Genomic DNA, 15,673 nt, shown 5'->3' with positions numbered 1-15,673 from the left:
TCCCACAGCAGTAACCTAAAGTAAAATGCATTTAGCTCTAGAATGTGTTAGTTGAGATATATATATATATATATATATATATATATATATATATATATATATATATATTTTTTTTTTTAATATGGGAGGTTGAGGAGCCTAGTGATGATTAGTAGCTGGCTACATTTCAAGTTATCCTACCACTGATATGCTGTGTGACCTAGAACAAATCACTCAACCTTTCCTATGTAAAATGGGATAATGGTCGTGATCCCAAATGGCTGTTATTAAAATTCAATAAAATAATCTACTTAAAGCAGTTATTAAAGTGTCCTACATATAGTGATTATTCAATAAATGATGGATATAAGTGTATCTGATGTTCAAACATTTATATTCTCCAAATAATCCTTAAAACAATGTTCAAAACACCTTGGCACAGTGCTGCATATCCCCATTTTAAGCCCTTTCCAGCTTTCCTACAGTCAAACCTCACAGGAATCAATAACGTCGTTTCTCATATAGACGCAAAGCATGTGCTTAAGATCTTTCTTGTCTTTCCCACCCTTTCATCATGTAAAAAGTTTTCATTTCCATATGAAGGGTCTGTGACAAATTGGAAAGAATGTTCACCTTAGTATGCCAAAAACTTGACAGAACTCATAAAGTTTCAGAATTTTTTTTTCTAGAAATAAAAACTCAGTTCTGGAACTCAGTCACAATAATGATATAGTCCTGCAATCAGAGCAAGATATTTGAATCTCTACATTGGAATGTTTTCACAGATACATTCAAAGTTTTTTGAACTGGAATTTTACATGTGATTGAATAAAATGCAGTAATGTTAAAATTTGAAAGATAGGGCTGGGGATGTGGCTCAAGCGGTAGCGCGCTCGCCTGGCATGCGTGAGGCCCGGGTTCGATCCTCAGCACCACATACAAACAAAGATGTTGTGTCTGCCGAGAACTGAAAAATAAATATTAAAAAATTCTCTCTCTCTCTCTCTCTCTCTCTCAAAAAAAAAATTGAAAGATAATGGTTATGAATAATAGAACACAAAATGACCAAGGATAAAAACTTAAACACAAAGCTGGTCTGGATTTTGTGAGTTGACAAATATTTTTCTGGCTGTAAGATGTTTCTATCAGTTACTTATAAAAGTATTTCTAGACTCTTGTCATATGATAAAGATCTAGCTCAACATGCATTCATTTATTTAATATTTATTAAACAATTTCTGAATGTCAGGAACTAGGCTAAAGAATGAGGATTCAAACATACAGAGTTATTTCCCACCTGTTGTGTTAGAGTTCAGTGGGAGATTCAAAAGAATAAGTCAATTACAAATTAATATAAGATGATATGATCAATCAGGAAAGCACAGGATGCTATAAGAGCCGGTGAAACAACACCTGGTCTCGGTTAAGGGACTGGAAGTCTTCCAGACAAAACACCTCAGCTGAGACCTAAGGGTTGCACAATACATGAAATGAGTAGGTGGAGGAAAGAGTGCTGCAAGAAGAAGCACCCTTATGTAGACAGACGGGCCCCAAAACTAGGGAGCTCAAATGGATTGGGGAAATGGAATCTTTTTAACATGACTTGAGCATGGAATAGACAACCCAGCCAGCAAGAAGTTGAGACCAGACAGGGAAGCAGAAACCTCATAGGAAATTTCTCTGAGCACAAAAGAGAACCACTGGAGGACTTTAGGAAGAAGAAGAGTGTCATAATCAGATAAGTCACTTAAAATCAGAGGAGAAAAAATTGGGAAATGAGAAGGCCATATTAAGAAACCACTGCCCAAATAGACAATAATGGTAGGAATGGAGAAAGAGTGGACGGATTAAGAAGAATTTAGGTATGGAAGCAAATAGTCATGATTTGATTTGAATAAAAAGGTGAAGAAGAGAGAAGTCCAGAATGAGGCTTGACTTTCTTGCTTCAAGGCTGGCCTCCTCTTAAACCAGAATTTTGCACTTAAAATTCTGTCTGCCAGGAATGCTCTTTCCTCACATACCTCCCAGGCTTCCACTGAATTCAGGTTTCTAAACAAATACTGCCTTACCAGAAGTCTTCTTCAACCCTCCGACATAAAATAAAGCCTTCTAAGTGCCCAAATCCTCAGCTCATCTCCATTATTCTCTATCTTCCTACCCCAATATTACTTCGGGAGCATTTATTGCCAACTGATATTTTGTGTATTTGTTCAATTGCCTTTCCATTCCCATGAGAATGTAAGTTCTATGAGAATAGTAACTTCCCTGTTTTGTTAATCCTCAAAATCCAAAGAATCCTCCTGGCATGTATAGTCATTCAATATATATCTGTTTAATGAATAAATTGATAAAGACAGAGACGTCAAAAGAAAAAATACAAACATGATCCAGAAAAACATTCGTGGCTATTTCTAACACTTTCATTCAGAAACCCCATTTTTTTTAAGTTAATGACAATATAAGACACACAAAAATGTATACAAATGCTATTGATTTGAATACAAAGGTGAATTACAGGTTGTTCTCTTATCTGAAATGTTTGGGGAAAGAAGTGTTTCAGATTGCAGTTTTTTAGGTTTTGAAATGTTTTCATTGACTTTACTAGTTAAGAATTCCTTGGGGCTGGGGATGTGGCTCAAGCGGTAGCGTGCTTGCCTGGCATGCGCAGGGTGTTGTGTTTTATCCTCAGCACCACATAAAAACAAAATAAATATGTTATGTCCACCGAAAACTAAAAAATAAATATTAAAAAATTATCTCTCTCTCTCTCTCTCTCTTTCTCTGTTTTAAAAAAAAAAAGAATTCCTAACCCAAAAATCCAACATCCAAAATGTTATAAAATCTAAAAATTTTTCATCATCCTACTGGAGCTCAGAAAGTTTCAGCTTTCAGATTTGGGGCTTAGGGATGTTCAATCCGTAGAGCAAAATGAACACACCCATGTATCACCACTTGGGGCAAGAAATATAACATCCTCAGTAACTCAGAAGCCCTCAACAGGACTATCCCAATCACTACCTTCTTTGGTCCTTTCCAAAGGAAGCCATTAAGCTGACCTCTAACTCCATAAATTTTTTTATTTGTTTTTGAACATTATATACATATATTCCATTTATTATTTGGAGTATGACACCTTTCACTCAAATTTGTGAGACTCATCCATCTTGTGATTATGCCTTTTCTTTTTTTTTTTCTTCTTTTTTTTGTGCTCTATATGTGTAATAAGAATTGTAATACATTCCGCTGCCGTGTATTTAAAAAAAATAAAATCAATAAAAAAAGAAAAATATTTATTTTTTAGTTGTAGTTGGACACAATACCTTTATTTTATTTATTTATTTTTATGTGGTGCTGAGGATCAAACCCAGGGCCTCACACATGGTAGGTGAGTGCTCTACCACTGAGCCACAACCCCAGCCCCATACTTTATGACTTTTCACAGCTGTATAGGATTCTACTTTATAAATAATCCATAATTTATTTTATTTAGTATTAATGAATATCTGGATGTTTCCAATTTAGAACCATTACTTAATGATACTAAATGAACATTCCAATAACATACCTTCAGGTTAACATATGTATATACATTTTTAATGTTTTTTTTTAGTGCATTTAGTTACACATAATAGTGGGGTTGGTTTTGACATTCATACATGCATATAACCTAATTTGATTCATTTCAATCCCCAGTATTTCAGCACTTTCTTCTCTCTCCTCCTTTCTTCCCTGAACTTCTTTTTCTACTCTACTGGTCTTCCTTCTATTTACTTGTAATTGTGTTTTTAATTGTTATATTATAGCTATACATAAAAGTGGAATTCATTGTGATAGATTCACATATGCACATAGCACTCTGTGGTTCCTCCCCTTTTACACCCTTCCTGACCCTTGATACCATCCTTCACTCTACTGTTCTTCTTTGTACATATACATATTATTAAGCTATTTATCTAGAAGAGTAACTACTGAATCTTAGAGAATGCATTTGTGCAACTATAATAGAGACTGTAAAATATTTTTCAAAGGGGTTGTTCCGATTTCAACTCTAGATTTGCTATTTTTCCATTGCTCCAAATCCTCAATAATACTATTACAGCTCTATTGAGTTGTAGCCACTTTGGGGGGCAGGTGTGTCGTGATATTCATTTCCTTAATGACTAAAGTGGAGATGCAGTAGGTTGGCCTACTTTTGTATATGTTATTTGGATAGCCACTCTTATGAAGTTTACATCCAATTCTATTTCCCCTCTTTTTGCCTATTGCTGATTGATTTGTGAGGGTTCTTTATATGTTCTGAATACAAGCCCTTTCTTGGGTATAAGTATTTCAATATTTTCTCTGACTCTATTGTTTGCCTTTCCTTTTCTTAACAGTGACTTTGATGAACATAAATTCTTAACTTTAACGTAATCTATTTTGTCAGTCTTTCCCCTTATGGCAGTGTATTCTGTGATTTGGGCCTTGACCTATGATAGAGATCTAGCTCAACATGCATTCATTTATTTAATGAATAATTAAATAAATGAATGCCTATTATTGAATGAATAATTAAATAAATTTTATGCTGCTCATAAAAGAGGGTGAGTAAAGGCGGGAAAAGGAGATGAAAAGAAATCACTTCCAAAATGGAGAGAGTGGGATAAGCCACAGCAGGGATTTGTTCCCAAGACTGTGAAAACTCTGGGCTGAATTGGCCAGAGTAGGTTTGTGTCAGGAAATGTGGAAGGAAAGTTTAGTGAGGTGAAGTGAGGCTAGTCTGACAGGGACCTTCAAGACAAGCCAAGGCATTTCTGCTGGGCTTGAAGGCAGTGAGGATGCTCAGAAGGCCCCTGTCTCCTACCTTCCTAGAATTCTTCCTTACCCTACAGTTTACCATGTGGATATGGCCACTACAGAACTGAATCAAGGTGTCCCTGGGACACCTTGTAACTTGTGCATACTTCTAACACTGCTTTATCACACTGCACTGCAATTTATATAGATTCCAGTCTAAACTGACAATTTTTAAAGCAGACATTGACAGTAGAGTACAGGACCAGCTTGTACAGCCTCATGAGAAGTGATTATTAGATGCTCAGGAATTCTGAGAGCCAGTTGACATCACCCTGCTAGCTCAGAATCAACCATGGGAAGAATATTTACACAATGGAAACTGGAAAAGGCCTAAACACCTCTTATAGAGAGCCAGTTGTAAAGTATTTGCCAGCACATCACTACACACTGCTTTTATTCATCATTATATGCCTGTCACTGTGTATAGAGTCTGCATTGATGTTAGTTTAATTAAACTGCATTTTTTACCGTGTCTATTATTTCTTTTAGAATCCTAAGTAAATATATTCTTTTAATAATAATTATGAGAGTCCTGCTCTCCACTTCTTCAGTACAACAAGCATGTATGTCATGTTTATTAATAATACACCATGACACCATCACTGAGAGTTTAAAAGGAATCCAGAAAGCATTTAGAGAACAACATGGGGTAAAGCACAATCAAATGGAAGGCGGTAGGTTAGAGAAGTCAATCATTCCAGTGCCCAGTCTTCAGGAGATACTTACAAGGCAACTCGTGTTCCTAGGAGGTCTGTGAAGTGTCCTTTCCCATGAAAATCTCAGAGTAAAAACAGTCCAGGCATTTCTTAGAGCCAAATATCATCTACTCACAAAGCCCTGGAGGAGGAGCCTGCTGTGTCAGACACATGGGCATGTCGCTTGCTGTTCCCTCCAAAAACAGGATGGGGAAATGTCAAATGGCAGGAAAGCACATGAGTCACACCAACAATGCCCCGTGGGGGAAAGGGGTTTTCAGTAAAAAGAATGAGTAAAGTTTTATTTGCCACAAAATCCCAAGAGCTCAAAACTGGGTGAAAGAATGAAAGATATAACCCCAACATTTCAAAAGCAATTAGCAACTTTAACTTCTCTTTGTTTTTAGAGCAAAGATACAATTCTTAATCAAAATAATACCCAGGACCGGCAGGAGGGGTCAGCATATAAGAATCTCAGGAATAGGGATGAGGGCCTGTGTGATTCATACAAAAATCAGTCAGCGTTATAATTGTTTTAATGTATTTTTAGTCACGGTAAGTCACTGACTTGGAAATTTTAGAGAACATTAAAGAAAGCACAACAATGCCTATAAAACATTGCTTTTTAAAAAGCACTTTCAAGAAGATGGGAAATATTTGACTATTTTTATTCTCATCTATTATAGATGAGGAAACTGAAAATTCAACTGTAAACTCTAGAAAAGCCTAGACCAAGTCTTGCTAGTTTGTGTCCAGCACTAACAATGCCCAGCACACAGTAGGTCTCCTAGAAATAGCTGTTGAATGAACAAATGAGGAAGAACAAGAGAGAAGGCATGACTCAGCCACGTCCCATTTTGGCAGAGTTGGCGTGAGTGTCCTAAGCCAAGCCCGGTGGTCTTTCCACCCTAGAGTGGTGGTTAATGAAGAACATGGAATTATCTGGAGCCAGACTGCCTGGACTCCTACGCAGTTCTATGGCTTACAAGCTGACTGACTGAGAATGGGTTTTATAATATCCCTGAACTTCAATTTCCTCTTCCATAAAATGGGGATAATCATGGTTGAGCTCTCAGGGAGCAGTCACAAGCATAGAGTGAGGAAACACCCATAAAGTAATTTAGATAGTCCCCAGCTTCTGTGCTCAATACCTAATGCCCTTTATTATATCATACTAGATAATGAGATGGGAATAAATAAACTTAGTCCCTAATGACTCAGCATCTGTCTTCTGAGTTCTTGGTAAGTTCTTTGAAAAAGTAGCCTGAAATAAAACCTTAAAGTAGTTGGGCATAGTGGTGCGCACCTGTCATCTCAGAAGGTTGAGGCAGGAGGATCACAAGGTCAAGGCCAACATGGGCAACTTAGTGAGACCCTGACTCAAAATAAAAGGACTGGAAATGTAGCTTAGTGGTCTGGGTTCAATCTCAAGTACTTAAACAAACAACAAACAAAACCCACAAAGAATTATTCATAAATGACCCCCTTGTATTTTTTTTCCAGAAGTTCATCAACTTAAAGTAAACCCAGGAACACCAAAAACGTAAATAACTGAAACCAACAAGTCAGTCTTTGCAGGAATTGTCCATGTTACCCAGGACTTCCCCCTATAAGGGCTGGCAGAGGTCAAGTGAGCTAGCCTTGTGGTCAAGAGCACAAACGTTAGGCTTTAACTGCCTGGGCTTAAATTAAAACTGCCTGAAATTAAATCCTAATTCCTCTACTTATTTACTGTATAACCTAGGGCAAGTTATTTTCCCTCTCTTTGCTTACACTTCTTCAATTGCAAAATGAGTTTAATAACTTCTCTCACCATGTAGGGTTGCCGAGAGCACTAAACAGTACCTAGTATCTTTCTGGAAATACAAGAATTAGCCATCACCACACATAGTAGACATCCATGTGAGTTTCCATAAATGTTCTACGTGACAGAATGTTGTTGCCCTGTCCTTGGTTATCCTTGCAGAATACATTGCAACTGGCACCAGAGCCATAGTCCAAATCTACAGCACTGACTCTAGCCTGAAGAGATGCACAAATAATATACAAAGCCAACACAGATTACTGGAATGAAGCCTCATGACAATCAGTCTGAATGATGGAACTTTGGTCACACAACAAGAGTGTGAGCAATTTTCTGGCAGAACACTGTAAGGGCAACCCAGGGACCTGGGTCTTCATCATCAGCAGAAATAAGTTCCAATGGACTAACACATTAACAAAAATCTGGGGAGACCAGCATCATAGCCCGGACTAGTCAACCTATGATTTGCAGGTGCCGACGGACACACCGGTAGCTAAAAACTCTTAGATTACCCTTTGCCTCTTGGTACTTTCTCTGGGCTGTCTCTCCAGCCAGAGTTCTGGCAGAAGCACGATTCAGTTCAACCCAGGACAGCGCTGGGAGTCTCACGTCCACTGACGCACCCTGGATGCCCCTCCTCTCTGAGTCATGACAAAGTCTTCCTAAGGGTGGATTCAAAACCCAAACCAAGCTTTTGTTTTTTTAATACAGATAGTATATAAATGTTCCTCAACTAACAGAGCTTACAATTAGTAGATTTTACAGAGCCAGTTGTACTGTTGTGGTTAGGAGCTTAGACTGTAGAGCCACTTGCTGCCCAAGTTCAAATCCTGGCTGAACCACTTATTTATCTTGCGTGAGATACCTACCTCTTCATGCCTCCGTTGCCATATCAGTAAGATTTAACAAATCTATTTACCACTTATGGTGTTCATAGGATTAAATGAATTAACATGTACTAAATATTTAGGAGTGCCCAGAAAATAGAGTGTACCCTACACAGGCTAGCATACCACTTGGACTGGTGGTAAATGTGCCTGAGCGAATGAAGAGAAAAGAGACAGAGAAGTCTCACACCAATCAGAACCAAAGGTTGTATCCATTTGTGTGTGCTGGTTCTTGGAGTGGAGACATATTCAGTCTTACTTGTCCCATTCTTAATGTACGCTCAAGTATTCCCTTTAGTAAAAGTCACTTAGAACCAGTCCAAAGCAAAGGCTCTTTCAACTATTCCCACCCTTTCACTTGCATAACACCAAAGTGGCTGAACCAATCTCATTCAAAGTTTCCAAAACAATCACCTTTGGACTGAGTTGACCTGGAAACTTTTAGTAGACTGAGATGCAGTTGCAAAAGTTTGAGGGTGAAAATACCAGACATTCATCTACATCATGTCTTGCTTTTCTGATTGCACCAACATATAAAAATGAACCCACAAGAATGATCTACCCCACTACTCCATTATTACTTGGTGTGTATACCCTGAATACTCAGATTCTTCCAGTGCTTGAGGTTATTAAAAGCTGTGCTTCAAATTATTTTAAAAAAATGAATAATGCCAATGAAATGCCTATCAAAGCAGAGATAAACAAAGTGTAGATACTATACCAAATGTAGCTCAATTCTGAAAAGCTTTAATTAAATTTAGCTGTATGGTTTTTGTTGCTGTTCCTTTTAGATACACATGACAGTGGAGTGTATTTTGACATATTATACATACATTGAGTATAGCTTATTCTAATTAGGATATCATCCTTATGGTTGTACCTGATGTCAAGTTTCACTATTTGTGTATTCACATATGAACATAGGAGAGTTATGTCCAATTCATTTTACTCTCTTTGCTATTCCCATTCTCCCTCCCTTCCTTCCATTCCCCTTAGTCTAATCCAATGAACTTCTATTCTTCCCTCCCCTCAGCATATTGTATGTTAGCATCCACATATCAGAGAGAACATTTAGCCTTTGATTTTTTGGAACTGGCTTATTTCACTTAGCATTATAGCCTCCAGCAAATGCCATAATTTAATTCTTCTTTAAGGCTGAGTAATATCCCATTGGGTATATATACCACATTCCATAGCTTAGCTATTGTGAATTGAGCTACTACAAACATTGGTGTGGATGTGTCACTGTAGTATGCTGATTTTAAGTCCTTAGGGTATATGCCAAGGAGTGGGATAACGGGATCAAATGGTGGTTCCATTCCAAGTTTTCTGAGGAATCTCCATTCTGCTTTTCAGAGTGATTGCACCAATTTTCAGTCCCACCAGCAATATATGAGTGTACCTTTCCCCCCACATCCTCACCAACACTTATTTTAACTTGTACCCTTAAAAATTGCTGTTCTGACTGAAGTGAAATGGAATCTCAGTGTAGTTTTAATTTGCATTTCTCTGTTAGAATGTTGAACATTTTTTTCACATACTTGTTGACCTTCATATTTCTTCTTCTGTGAAGTGCCTGTTCAGTGTCATTATTCATTTTGAGATCAGATATATAACTGCTTTAAGACCATAACATAATCCCTTCAGTCCTAAGAGAATACATGTCACACCACCCTCATGGTATCACAGGAAGTTACAATGAAAACTGGGACTAGAATATCCAGAGTTATTGGCTCCCAGAAGACAGCTGGGAAAGCACCGGAAAAGATCAAATCCTCTCAAAAATTTATATGTTGGTCAACTTCTCAATGCTGGGACCAAAATACCTAATCAGAACAACTTGATGGAATTGGTTTTGGGTTCATAGTTTCAGAAGGTTCAGTCCACAGTGGACCATCAATTCCACTCTGGACTTGAGGTGAGGCAGAACATCATGGTGGAAGAGCATGGCAGAGAAAAGGTGCTCAGCTCATGGAAACTAGGAAGCAGAGATAGGGCAGGAGGTGCCTGCAAGAAAGATGAACCTTCCAAGGAATGTCCCCAGTGACAGGCTTCCTCCAGCCACACCCCACCTGACCACAGTTACCACCCAGTCAGTCCGTTCAAACTAGGATGATCTGATTAGGTTACAGCTCTCATACTGTAAACATTTTATCTCCTGTGTTACCATAGGTGCTTTGGAGGGAAATTGTGATTTAAACCCAGGCAGTCTGTTCCTTGAATTTGCACTTCTAACCAATCATCTATACTGCATCATGAGCTTAAGAGGGAATATTTTTATGACCCAGTTCAAGTTTGAGTGTTAATACTTATACAGATTTAAAATTTTCTTGCTTGGTTTTAATCATGGGTATTTATTGTAGTATTCACATAGATGACTTTGGTGCTAAGGGTGCTGTATGTGTTTTTTTGCATGCACATGTGTTTTCTGTATTCCACTTATGTGTGTGTGTTTCAGAGTTCTCAAGGACCCATACTGCATGAATTTACATGTAATATTACATAGAATAATGTTGTCTATATCCACAAAAAATTACTAAGATTTTCGTGAGAATTATGTTAAACTTATATATATTGATTTGGGGAGAATTATATTCATCTTTACCATATCTTCACTATGTTGAGTAATTCCCAGAACACAGTATGTATCTCCACTTACTGAGATCTTCTTTTCATTTGTTCTATTGGATTTTTAAAATTTTCAGTGTATAAGTTCTGAACATGCTTTGGTACATTTACATTTAAGCATTTTAAAATGATTTTATCAGTGCACTATACTTATACATAGCAGTGGGGTTCATTATGACATAGTCATAAATGCATATAACACAATTTGATCTCCTTCCATACCCAGTACTTCTTTCCCTCTCTTCACTCTCCCTGATCCCCTTTCACTACTCTATTGGCCTTCCTTTTATTTACTTATTGTGCTTTTTAAAGTGGTGCGTTATAATTATACATAAAAGTGAAATTTACTGTAATATAATCATATATACACACAGAGCCTAATTTGGTCAATTTAATTCCATAGTTCCTCTCCTTTCCCAAGCTTCCTCCTTCCACCTTGATCCCCTTCTTCTTCTTCTCTACAATTCTCCCTTCTATTTTCCTGAGATGCCCATTTTAAAAATTGCTTATTTCTATCTAGCTCCTGTGTATGAGACAAAACATTTAATCCCTGACTTTCTGAGTCTGGTTTATTTCACTTAGCACTTTGTTCTTCAAGAATCAATAGTTTTCCTATACTCCAATAATGAATCTGCTGAAAAAGACATCAGAAAAACATCTCCATTCAAAATAGCCTCAAAAACAAACAAACAAAAACTACTTGGCAATAAATCTAACCAAGGAGGTGAAAGACTTCCATAATGAAAATTATACAACACTGAAGAAAGAAACTGAAGAAGACCTCAGAAGATGGAAAGGCCTCCCATATGCTTGGATAGGCACAATCAATATTGTCAAAATAGACATTTTACCAAAAGCCATCTACAGATCCAATGTGAGCCCCATCAAAATACCAATAACATTCTTCACAGAAATAGAAAAACAATACTAAAATTCATATAGAAGAACAAATGACCAAGAATAGCAAAAGCAACACTGAGCAATAAGAGTGATGCTGGAGAAAGGGGGTATCAAATATGATAAATATATGTGGAAGATCAATGGAGTTGAAAATGAGAGAGGGGGAATAAAATTGTGGAAGGAGAGGAAATAGGGAATGAATTTAACAAAATCATTTTATATGCATATATAAATATATCAAAGGGAATTTTACATATATATGTATGTGCGTGTGTATACACACACACACACACACACACACCCCAATCAAAAGAAAATAAATAAAGAAGTGATAGGAAGATCATTGGAGTAGAAGAAAGAGAAAAGGTGATGGGAGGAAGAGAGAAACATGAGGGTGAAATAAAAATTGAAATCAAATTCCTTGCATGTATTGTTTTTATTTGTTCTTTTTAGATATACATGACAGTATAGCATATTTTGATATATTTATGTAAATATGGAGTATATCTTATTTTAATTGGGATTCCAGGATTATGGTTGTACATGATGGGAGAATCTGATTTTAAATTACAGTATAGAGTAACAGTAATGAAACCAACTTGCTATTGGCATAAAAGCAGACATGAAGATCAACGGAATAGAAGACAGAGAGAAACCCTCACAGATACAATCAGTTGATCTTTGACAAAGGTACCAAAACTTCACATTGAAAAGCCTGTATTTTAAACAAATAGTGTTTGGAAAACTGGGTATCCATAAGTAGAAGAATAAGACTAGATCCTTATCTCTCAGTCTGCAAACACACACACACACACACACACACACACAAATCAAAAATGAATCAAAGACCTAGGAATTCGATCATAAACATTGCAACTGCTAGGAGAATACAAAGGGTCAACACTTCAACATAATCTAAAGCTAAAGAAATAAAGCCAAGAATTATAAGTGGGTTGGCATCAAATTAAAAAGCTTCTGCACAGCAAAGGAAACAATTAAAAGCATGAAAAGAAAGCCTACATAATGGGAAAAAAATCTTTTGCCACTACTCTTCTGATAGGAGATTAATATCCAGAATATATAAAGAACTCAAACAATTTAACACCAAAAAAATAATAATCAATAAATGGGCAAATGAACTAAACAGATATTTCCCAAAAGAAAAAATGCAAATGGCCAAAAAGTATATGAAAAAAAATGTACAACATCCTTAGGAATCAGGGAAATATAAATCAAACCACCCTGAAATTTCATCTCATGGTAGATAGCAATCACTAAGAATACAAATAATAATAAATGTTGGTGAGGATATGGGGGAAAAGGTACACTCATGTTTTCTTGGTGGCTGCCAGCTAGTGCCATCACTTTAGAAAGCAGAATGGAGATTCCTTAGAAAACTAGGAATGGAACCATCATATGACCCAGCTATCTCACTCCTTGATATTTATTCAAAAGAACTAAAATCCGCACACTATAGTGACACATGCATACCAAAATTATAGTAGCACAATTAACAATAGCCAAGTTATGGGGTCAGCTTAGATGTCCCCCAATAGACAAATAGATTTTTAATTTAATGCGGTATACACAGAATGGAGTTTTACTCAACTATAAAGAAGAATGAAATTGTGTCACTTACTGGAAAATGGATGGAACTGGAGAACATTTAAATATTTTTGAGGGATTATAAATAGTATTGTATTTTTAATTTTGACATCCATATATTAATTACTGAAGTATAGAAATATAATTTATTTTTATATCCTGTGAGCTTGCTGAACCCATTAATTAGATACAGGAGGATTTTTTAGACATTTCTTGAGATTTTCTATGTAGGTGATCATGTCAACTTCAAATATAAATTTACTTCCTACTTTCCAATCTGTATGCCTTTGATTTTTTTTCCCCATGACTAGAATTTCCAGCACTATATTGAATATGAGTGACAGAAGCAGGCATCCTTGCCTCCATCCCAGGCTTAGGGAGAGAGCATTTCATCATTAAGTATACTGTTAACTATAGACTCCTTAAAGAGGCTTTTTATGTAAAGTTTTTATTTACATATGACAGCAGAATGCATTGCGATTCTTATTACATATATAGAGAGCACAATTTTTCATATCTCTGGTTGTATACGTAGTATATTCACACCCTTCCACGTCTTCATACCTGTACTTCGGATAATAATGATCATCACATTCCATCATCATTAATTACCCCATGCCCCCTCCCTTCCCCTCCAACCCCTCTGCCCTATCTAGAGTTCATCTATTCCTCCCATGCTCCCTCTCCCTATCTCACTATGAATCAGTCTCCTTATATCAAAGAAAACATTCAGCATTTGGTTTGGGGGGATTGGCTAACTTCACTTAGCATTCTCTTCTCTAACTCCATCCATTTACCTGCAAATGCCATGATTTTTTTAAAAGTGGCTTTTTATCAAATTGATGCTATTCCCGTCTATTTCTAACTGCCGAGAGATTTTATCATGAATGGATGTTGAATGTTGTCAAATTATATTTTTTGAGACAATTAATATGATCATGTTACTTTTTATATTGAACCAGTATTGCATAACTGGAGAAAACCTCACTTGTATGTAATTATTTGTATACATGGTTCCATTCAATTTGCTAATATTTTGTTGAGATATTCCACACCCATTAGTATAGCTACTCTTGATTTCTTCTGTTTAAAATTTGTATCATACAGCTTTTTTTCATCACTTTTCTGTTGACATACCCGTGTCCTTTTATTTAAAGGGAGTTCTTTACAGACAGCATGTAGATGGATCATGTTTTTAAAGAATTCTGTTGTCTCTGTCATTTTTATAGGTACAAAAAATATAGTAATTATACATGTTTCAGCCTAACATATGAGTTTATTTAATCCTCAAAACAATTTTCTCAAAATCCTCAAAATATGCCCATTCCCTAATGAAGGAAATTGAAACAGAGGGAGGTAAAAGTAGGAGCTCCAGTGGCATAACTGGTTAGAACACAGTACTGATAAGACAAAGAGGTAAAAGTATCTGCTGAAGTTAACATATCCAGGAAGCAGTGGAATTGGAATTTGAGTCCAGTTGCACCCGGCATCCATCACCAGCCTGAGCCAGCCAGCAAGCAAGGCTATTTCATTATCAATCCTAGAGCTGAGTTTGGCAAAGACTGCACTAATTCTAGCATGTACACCTGCTCAGTGAGCTCCAGCCCCACTTGGGAGAGAAGTGAGGTTCCAATTTACTGTGTAGGACTTTGACTTGATAATATTTACAACCATACACACCAGTCATGGCTGACTGCTGATACTGCTAGGATCAAGCAGGCAGGGTATGTCAGTGCTCTCCGCAGGATCCCAGAAAGCCTAGGGCGGTGGGCGGGGGACAAAATCACTGTCAGGCCACATGGCCAGAAAAGAGTCCCTGGCCAATTAAAAAAGGAGGGCCAGATCTCAGCCTGAGCAAACAGAGAAGCAGTGTCCAACTCAAGGGAGGCCCACCAAGATAAACACTGACCTCCCACCTCCACCCTCACTGTGGATTTCTTCAGGAAAGAAGAGGGAGTGGGCTGGATAGGGACATAGGGCAACACCTTGGGTCTGGTCCAAAGTAGACTTACAGGCATGACCAGGCATCTCATGTGATTATAGCTCAAGTCTATTCTTTTGGCAGAAGTCACCTAACTGCTTCAAAGAGGGCCCAAAATTAACCTTCCTCCCTCGAAATGAAGGAGCTTATAAGATGACTCAGAGTAGAGGACTGGAGGTGTCTACACACAACTCGCGGCTCACTTCAGCTGGGAGCATTCCGTGCTATGAAAAGACAGAATGTTCATGCTCCCTGCTAGAATCAGTGTTTACATTCTGCCCAAATTCCTATGTTGGAACCTAAACCCCAATGTGACAGTTCTTGGAGTTGGGGCATTTGGGAGGTGATTGACCTCAAG

The 15,673-nt window shown here is 37.2% G+C and overlaps 1 protein-coding gene across 9 annotated transcripts in view; it reads right to left on the bottom strand.

Moving 5' to 3' along the window:
* The window catches only part of Ddr2 (discoidin domain receptor tyrosine kinase 2), a 153,774-nt gene that overhangs the window by 82,469 nt on the left and 55,632 nt on the right, over positions 1–15,673 (bottom strand). The window contains exon 1 of one of the 9 annotated variants that reach the window (XM_046428977.2): positions 5,542–5,681. The exons of 7 other annotated variants lie outside the window; for them this stretch is intronic. The gene's annotated coding sequence lies outside the window, so the exon portion shown is untranslated. Of the gene's footprint in view, positions 1–5,541; positions 5,682–15,673 lie in introns of those variants that run through there. One more of the 9 variants, XM_058574142.1, reaches the window with a different exon arrangement.

The sequence above is a fragment of the Marmota monax genome, unplaced genomic scaffold, assembly GCF_021218885.2.
Source record: "Marmota monax isolate L192 unplaced genomic scaffold, Marmota_monax_Labrador192_F-V1.1 WCK01_AAM20220418_F8-fsc00145, whole genome shotgun sequence".
Lineage (NCBI taxonomy): Eukaryota > Metazoa > Chordata > Mammalia > Rodentia > Sciuridae > Marmota > Marmota monax.
This window is presented reverse-complemented; position numbering and strand designations above follow the sequence as displayed.